Genomic DNA, 7,452 nt, shown 5'->3' with positions numbered 1-7,452 from the left:
CTTCATTATCTATCGAGTTTGTATTGAAATACTTATTGAGGATGCTTTGATTGACAAACACTATATCAGTTTAAAATTGTCTTTTATAGTAGTACACTAAGTGTTACTATTATTTAGTTAGAATTCATATATTGATAATTTAATAGAAGATAAAATAAAAAGTTGATTTTTAGGCATAAATATTACTTGATAGTTTATTTGATCAAAGGTGTAGTGTGATGATAAATGTGATTGAACTTATAATTATTTACAATGCTTATGGCTGAGTTACCCAACACATATCTTGAATTTTCTTAATTGGACTAATGAGATTGTTTTTCATCTATACAATCACGTGTTCTTAATTTTATTTTACAGACACTAAAACTTATCTTAGTTTTATTTTGCTTGAGTTTGCTAACTTTTCAAAATTCAAAAAATTAAAAATTTTGCTTGAAGTTAGTTACCTAATAATAAGTAAGTAGGAGTCCTTGTCTTCTAATAACTCAATTTTTAAAAATAAAAAAAAAAATAATAAAAAAAAAGAGTAAGGGAGTACGTTGGGTTTCGGAAAGATTTTAGTTTTCAGTTGAATTCGAAGTCCTAGATATTAGGGGAAATTTAATATTTTAATTCTATCCAATATGAAATTATTATTTAGAGAAATATCAACTTAAAAGGCTATAAAAGTCGTTCAATATTTAAAGGATATTTTGGTCAACCAACATTTATATTCATGCTTTTAAAATAATATAGATATAGACTAGTCTCTATGTTCGTTCGATGCACGAATATCTTCAGTGAGGAGCAAGATTGCCATCGAAATAAGCACAAAGTTTTAAAAAAATCACATCAATATTCAGTATATGAAATATTATATTTAAAACTAATGGATTAAATTTTAAAATTCCAAGTTTAGTAAAAAGTATCCCAACAAACAATTAGAGTTACCTTTCTTATGTTTTTCATGTTTGGCCTATGTCTAAATCAGCTGAATGCTATTTTTTTAATTTTTTAAAAAACATTTATGCACTTTTTTCATCTTGTTTGTTTATTTCCGAATGTAGAAGGAAAAAGTTCATAAAAAGCTAATGACACATTTTATTCAACTCAAATTGAGATTATGAGAAACAAAAATATGTTTCACAAATTTGACTTCTATATCCATAAAGCGTTTATTTTACCATAAAACACATTTAAATTTTAGAGCGTAAAGTAATAAACTTCAAAAAATAAAAATATTAAATTTAGAACCCATGAACTTTAATGCATTCGCTTCTCATTTAGCATAAATTTTTATTTGCTAGTTATAATAATTTACTTTTGAAATAATTTGTTAACAGAATTAAATCTCAATTTTCTGTTTGTTAACATTAAGTGGTCATGACCAATTAATTATCAAGTTCTTTTTTCACGTGTAACGGTAGACTATAAAGGATATTGGGCTTGTTAAATTCTTTCTCCAACTAATACACGTTTCATGGAAATCCTTCATCAACTCTTATTCCTAATAATCAATTTTATATTATTATTCTTTTAGGTTTTTAGGCTTAAGAAGTACTTATGTTAAAAAGAAATACGAATAGAGTTTATTAAGGGTATAAAAGTCGTTCAATTTTAGGTTAGGTTTGAGTATATAAGTTCCATAAGAAATAGTATTAGAACTTATTAGGGGTATGAAAGTCATTTAATATTTGAAAAATATTTTGGTCAACCAACATTTATATTCATGTTTTTAAAATAATATATATATATATAATACAAAGACGAGTCTTGCAGAAAATTGTTCAATAATCTTTAAGATGGGTGCAAGGCACTCAATTAAGAATACAAAAGATAGTCATGAGAGGCCTATGAAGACAGAAGAAGCAAGCAAGCTAAGACCAGAAAGAAGCAGCATGACTGATGTCAATTATAATCCAACAGTCCAGCGCCCCACAGGAGAGAGCAATAAGAGTAGTGATGCCAAAAAGGCAGCAACAACAAATATAAGAAGAGCTCAACTTCCATTTACAAGATCTCTGCTTCCATATTATCTCAATGAGATCTTGAAAGAAGCAGATACTCCACTAGAGATCGATTGTACGGCAGCTATATAATGGAGTTCACCTCAAACAAAATAAGATGGTAGAGCACTTAAGTACTGTGGCTATAAGAATAAAATAAAAACTTAAAGTTAGCAAGTTTTGAATATAGAAATTAAGTCATTCTTTTTGGAATAAACTATAAAGGTAAGAGTGACATATAAAACAGAACAGGGGAAGTAATGCGTTAAAAGAGACTAAAAATCAGTAAACATGTGTTAGCAGTCAGGCCACCAAATGATAATCAGCATTCACGTCCCCTATTAGAAGCTATTCTAAACCAACATGTACCACATACTTAAAGGTTTATGTAGTTGAAGACTAGCAAACTAAAATGGCCTGAAATGATGCTGTTAATTGTTTATGCAGTGATGCGCTTCTTCCAGCAGCAGAACTACTACAAGTTTCCTGGCTAGAAATCCATGGAAGATTCAATACAGTTAGGCTATCCCCAGGACTCATTTATGAGGTTGTGTTTATTGTCTTGTTGAAGGGTCCTGCTTATGGATGGGAATATCCAGTGAATCTCCGACTAATTCTCCCAGATGGTAGCAAGCAAGGACATAAGGAGAATATGGTGGAAAAAACACGAGACAAATGGATAGAAATCCCAGCAGGAGAGTTCATGACATCAGCAGATCAGAAGAATGGAGAAATAGAATTCTCTCTATATGAATATGAACGTGAGAATTGGAAGAGGGGACTAGTCATTAAAGGTGCTGTCCTCGGTCCAAAAGCCTGAGTTCTATGGCATATACGTATTTGGCATGCAGCTTACTCAACTGCAGTTTCTTTTTAGCTTTTTCACACTGATGTTTAAAAAGATAAGCACTAAGCTAGCAGCAAAAAGCATGAGATAGTGTTGTTTTGCATATGTAATTAAGATGCATGTTCTATGCAGATATGTTTGAAGCCTCAAACATTTGACATAAAGCCCAGAACTTAATAGTATCAAGTGATAGATGTGTAATGGAAAGAGTTGACCCTATCTAGGAAAAATCTTGCATAACATGTGTTAAACTGGTGAAGTAAATAAATAAAAATATATAGAAACCTATGGGTCTGTAAAGCTCCAGAATAAAAAAGTAAAACTCTCAATTAAAACATTAGCGTATTTGCCAGAATAACAAAAAGTTGTACTATATGGGAATACATCTTAAGAGCCGGTATTGCACTCATATGAACATATAATGGATATGTTTGCCGGTTCTCTAAAGTTGTATGCACTGACTTGTGACTTGGGTAAAAATAGTTACTCAATCAAGTCTTTTAAAAGGTAATATAGATAACTCTATTTAATAGCATTGATCGGTAATCTAAAAGAAACGATAATATGCTATAGCATGTTAAATTACACTAATGGTATAAAAAATCATTCCATTATCAGTGCATTTAACGAAAAACATGGAAGAACACAAGTTATTGTACTTAAAGGAAAACCATACGAAGAATTATGCTTGGTGGCATGAATATATTCACAGAAAATGCAAGGAGATGATGAGAATAGACACTGACTCCCCACTTCAAGAGAGAAAATGAAAAGATGCCCCAACTAGAAGAGTTTCAACTGAAAGCTAATCTGCTCACGAGAGTGCAGACTGAATACATCACCTGGGCAGACTACATGAACCAACAAACATGAAATGGGGTCAGGGTAGTTACAACTTGCACTAAGTATGATGTTTGTTCACTAATATCAAATAATGGAAAGATAAAGCCGTAGTGGACTATATGGGGTCAGGGTGATTACAACCTGCAATAAGTATGATGTTTGTTCACTAATGTCAAATAATGGAAAGATACAGCCGTAGTGGACTATATCAGGTACATTACAATTTGTTTAGGATTGAAGCATAATTATATATTCACATTGAGTACTTTAGATTGCAAAGGTTGTCTGCGGAAACTTGTGTTAAGATGATTTGCATTCGAGGGATGCATTAGGGCCTTGTCTACTTACTCTAGAATTGACGAACTTTTATTGCTTGATTACACTTGGGTTCTTGCACAGTATTAATCTTGGATCCTCTAATTGTAACTGATAGATTTTCCATATTACTAGCAATCCTTTTCTAATTCATTCTCACAAGCATACCCAAGGATTTGATTAAAGCACCCAATTTGATTACAGAAACAAGTAGTTTATTTTATCCGTTAACTCAAGTCAAATAATCCAATTGATTAATCATGACTATCTGTTGTTTAACTAACTATCCCCTTATATGCCCTCTCCCTAGTTTAACGATAAATAGGCTTTAACCACAATTACATACATGGTTAAGTTTATTCTTACAAAAGTAAAAAAGACTTTAGAATATCAAGAAGAATAACTTGTACACATGGTGAATTTGTTAGGGAAGACGAGAATCAGATGCTTTACGCTAAGATTTGGGGCCCCGACTAATTTGGATTCACGCCATGTACGGCTCGTTAAAGGAAGAAGCACTCACTACCAAAATAAATTCTATTCTCAGGGCTAGACCTCTAGTTAAAGGTGAAGGGATACTACTCATCCCACCGCAACTCTTAATAGGAAGATTCTGAGTTTCACTTATAAAGAAAAAATCAGAATAGCATCAAACTTTATAGAAACAGGTACCCATAGAGCCTAGTTTTCTTTATATAATAAAAATGAAACTTGCAGAAAATTGCTTAGTATCTTTAAGATGGGTGCAAGGCACTCAATTAAGAATCCAAAAGATAGAGAGGTGCCACCTGTGAAGACAGAAGAACCAAGCAAGCTAAGACCAGAAAGAAGCAACACTGATGTCAATTATAATGCCACAGGAGAAATCAGCAATAAGACTGATGTTAATAAGACAGTACAGCGGCCCGCAGGAGAAAACAGCAGCAGCAATAAGAGTAGGGTTGCCAAAAAGGCAGCACTTCCATATACAAGATCTCAGCTTCCATATTATCTCAATGAGATCTTGAAAGAAGCAGATTCTCCACTGGAGATCGATAAATCGTCCACAGATCAACTGTACGGGCAGCTATATAATGGAGTTCACCTCAAACAAAATAAGATGGTAGAGCAACTTGAGTTTCCCTTCTTTCTCTACTTATTATTTTTTGCTTTCTTTGTGGCCAAGGTTTTTTTAGAATCCACTGAGACTCCGCCCTTTGTTGCCTTTTTCACTTTGATTGCTCCCGAGGCTTTAGTTCAGTGGTTAAGGGTGCAGTGGGTGATGCGTGTATTAAACGCATGTCACGAGTTTAAACTTCACTGAATTTCGAATTGTGCATTAGTTGATCCCCCGAGAATTTCTTGTCTACACATAAAAAATAAAAATAAAATATCCTAAAGTTCAAACAATCAAACACTAACTGGATAACCAAATGCACCCTCCTTTTTTCACCTTAATCTAATTATCTGACATGACGAGTGGCACAATTGGTCAGTAATCAAGAAGGATAAGTCTTTTGGCTCTTGGTAACTGATTCTTGTGGTGAATTTCTTTTTTTCCTTATTTTATATATGATCTTATTCTAATCTACTAACAGTATTATATATGTTGGATTTTTCATTTTGGTTTTTTTTAACACCAACAGCTTCTTTTTAAATTTCATAGAGTTTTCTGCGCAGCCTGCATTTTAAAATACTTACATAGCTGTTATAATATACTCACTAAATACACAGCATCTGCTTTTATAATATTCTCCTTCTTGATAATTTCTTCATTTATTTGAAGTTTATTTATAGTGTTATGCAATCTTAAAGATAATATTAATTCTATTATGATATGATATGCAGAAGTATTGGGTTGATAGAACGAACAACGCAAACTGCTTTATGTTATACGCACAAGATCTCTCAATCACTTGGGGAGGAGACACCCGTTACTGGATCTGGGTAGATATAGAAGAGACAAGGTAGCCACAAGAAGATATATATTATAGAATTTAAGTTATATATATATATATATATATATATATATATATATATATATATATATATATATATATATATATATATATATTATAGAATTTAAGTTATATACACCATTCGTGTAAGTGATTTTTACAAGTTACCATTACTTGTAGAAAATATTTTATCTAATTTTCAAGATTACAAATCTCACATTTTAAAGAGGTTTAACTGTAGATTATCCTTTGGATGTTTGACAGTATACAAAATTATTTACTATGACATATAACTTAAACCTTATATTATGTAGTATTCCCTTAGCTTCCCTTTGGTTCCCTTTTCTTTTCTTTTTTCAGTCTGCAAAAAAAAAAAAAAAATGACTCCTTTATAAATTTGGAAACAGTTTAACTTAAACTTCCTATTTTTCATACCGATGAGCTTTTATATTCAAACAAATATTAAGACATGATTAAGACCACAAGTTACAAAAGTCAAGCAACCACATATCTATTATGACATGTTAAGCTGCCAAAACATAGCTAATGGTTTTGAATTTTACTGCCTTTGTAGTGCTGAAAAAGTTTTAGCAGCAGAACTAAAAAGTGTGTGCTGGCTGGAAGTTTGTGGGAAATTTGATACAGCAGCACTTACCCCTGAAACTTTATACGAGGTGGTGTTCGTGGTGAAGATAAAAAAAAGATGCAGATGGATTGGAATCGATTACCATGAGGCTTATCATCCCAAATAAGTCGAACAAAGATGTTACAGTAAATCTCATGAATGAACAAGATAGAGAAAAATGGACGGAAGTGGCAGTAGGAGAGTTCTTCACAAGCAGTGAATTTAAGAGGAGGAAGAAGAGGGAGGAGATTGAGATTTTTCTGTATGAAACGGAGAGATTGAATTGTAAACAAGGTTTAGTTATCAAAGGTATTGCCATTTCCCAAAGTCTGACCCCTGAGATTCTCAGGTAATTCGGTGGATAATGAATGCCACTGTATTCTTTTCTATCTCGGCTCTCGCATCGATGAAGAACGTAGCGAAAAGCGATACTTGGTGTGAATTGCAGAATTCCATGAACCATCGAGTCTTTGAACGCAAGTTGCGCCCGAAGCCATTAGGCCGAGGGCACGTCTACCTGGCGTCACGCATCGCGTCGCAAAAAAAAAAAAAAAAACTATTTTTTTCCAACACCAGGCTTTTATTTGCAGCAGCATTTAATTGTAATCCGTAATGTGAGTCTAACACCCACATCTTACTATTGGACTAAAGCTGTGGGCTTAACCTTCTATATACTCTTCATTTAAAAAAAAAAAATCTCAAAGTCCCTGCTCAGTGTTTGAATCTTTACTAGGGTAATTTAACTACAAGATAATAAGGATTCGAAGGTTCGTTGGAGGATCAGGCTTCTTGGAATTTGGTACTCTTTTAACCTGTAAACCAACAGCTTGAATTCTTGTATGTGGCCAAATAAGTTGAAGTGCTTAAAAGTTATTTTGGCTTAAAAACACCTAGAACCAG

At 32.7% G+C, this 7,452-nt stretch overlaps 1 long non-coding RNA gene and 1 other non-coding gene across 2 annotated transcripts; one reads left to right on the top strand and one right to left on the bottom strand.

The window, feature by feature from the left end:
- Window positions 1-1,752: 1,752 nt before the first annotated feature.
- Window positions 1,753-4,914, bottom strand: LOC132622124 (uncharacterized). Its single transcript, XR_009575821.1, has 2 exons — window positions 4,779-4,914; window positions 1,753-2,128 (listed from the first exon to the last, which is right to left on the bottom strand). It is a non-coding gene; the product is annotated as an uncharacterized LOC132622124 (long non-coding RNA).
- Window positions 4,915-6,929: 2,015 nt separating this feature from the next.
- Window positions 6,930-7,078, top strand: LOC132625263 (5.8S ribosomal RNA). Its single transcript, XR_009576710.1, has one exon. It is a non-coding gene; the product is annotated as a 5.8S ribosomal RNA (ribosomal RNA).
- The last annotated feature ends 374 nt before the right edge of the window (window positions 7,079-7,452 follow it).

The sequence above is a fragment of the Lycium barbarum genome, chromosome 12 (assembly GCF_019175385.1).
Source record: "Lycium barbarum isolate Lr01 chromosome 12, ASM1917538v2, whole genome shotgun sequence".
NCBI classification, from domain to species: domain Eukaryota; kingdom Viridiplantae; phylum Streptophyta; class Magnoliopsida; order Solanales; family Solanaceae; genus Lycium; species Lycium barbarum.
The sequence above is the reverse complement of the archived record's forward strand: the minus strand, read 5'-3'. Positions and strand labels throughout refer to the sequence as shown.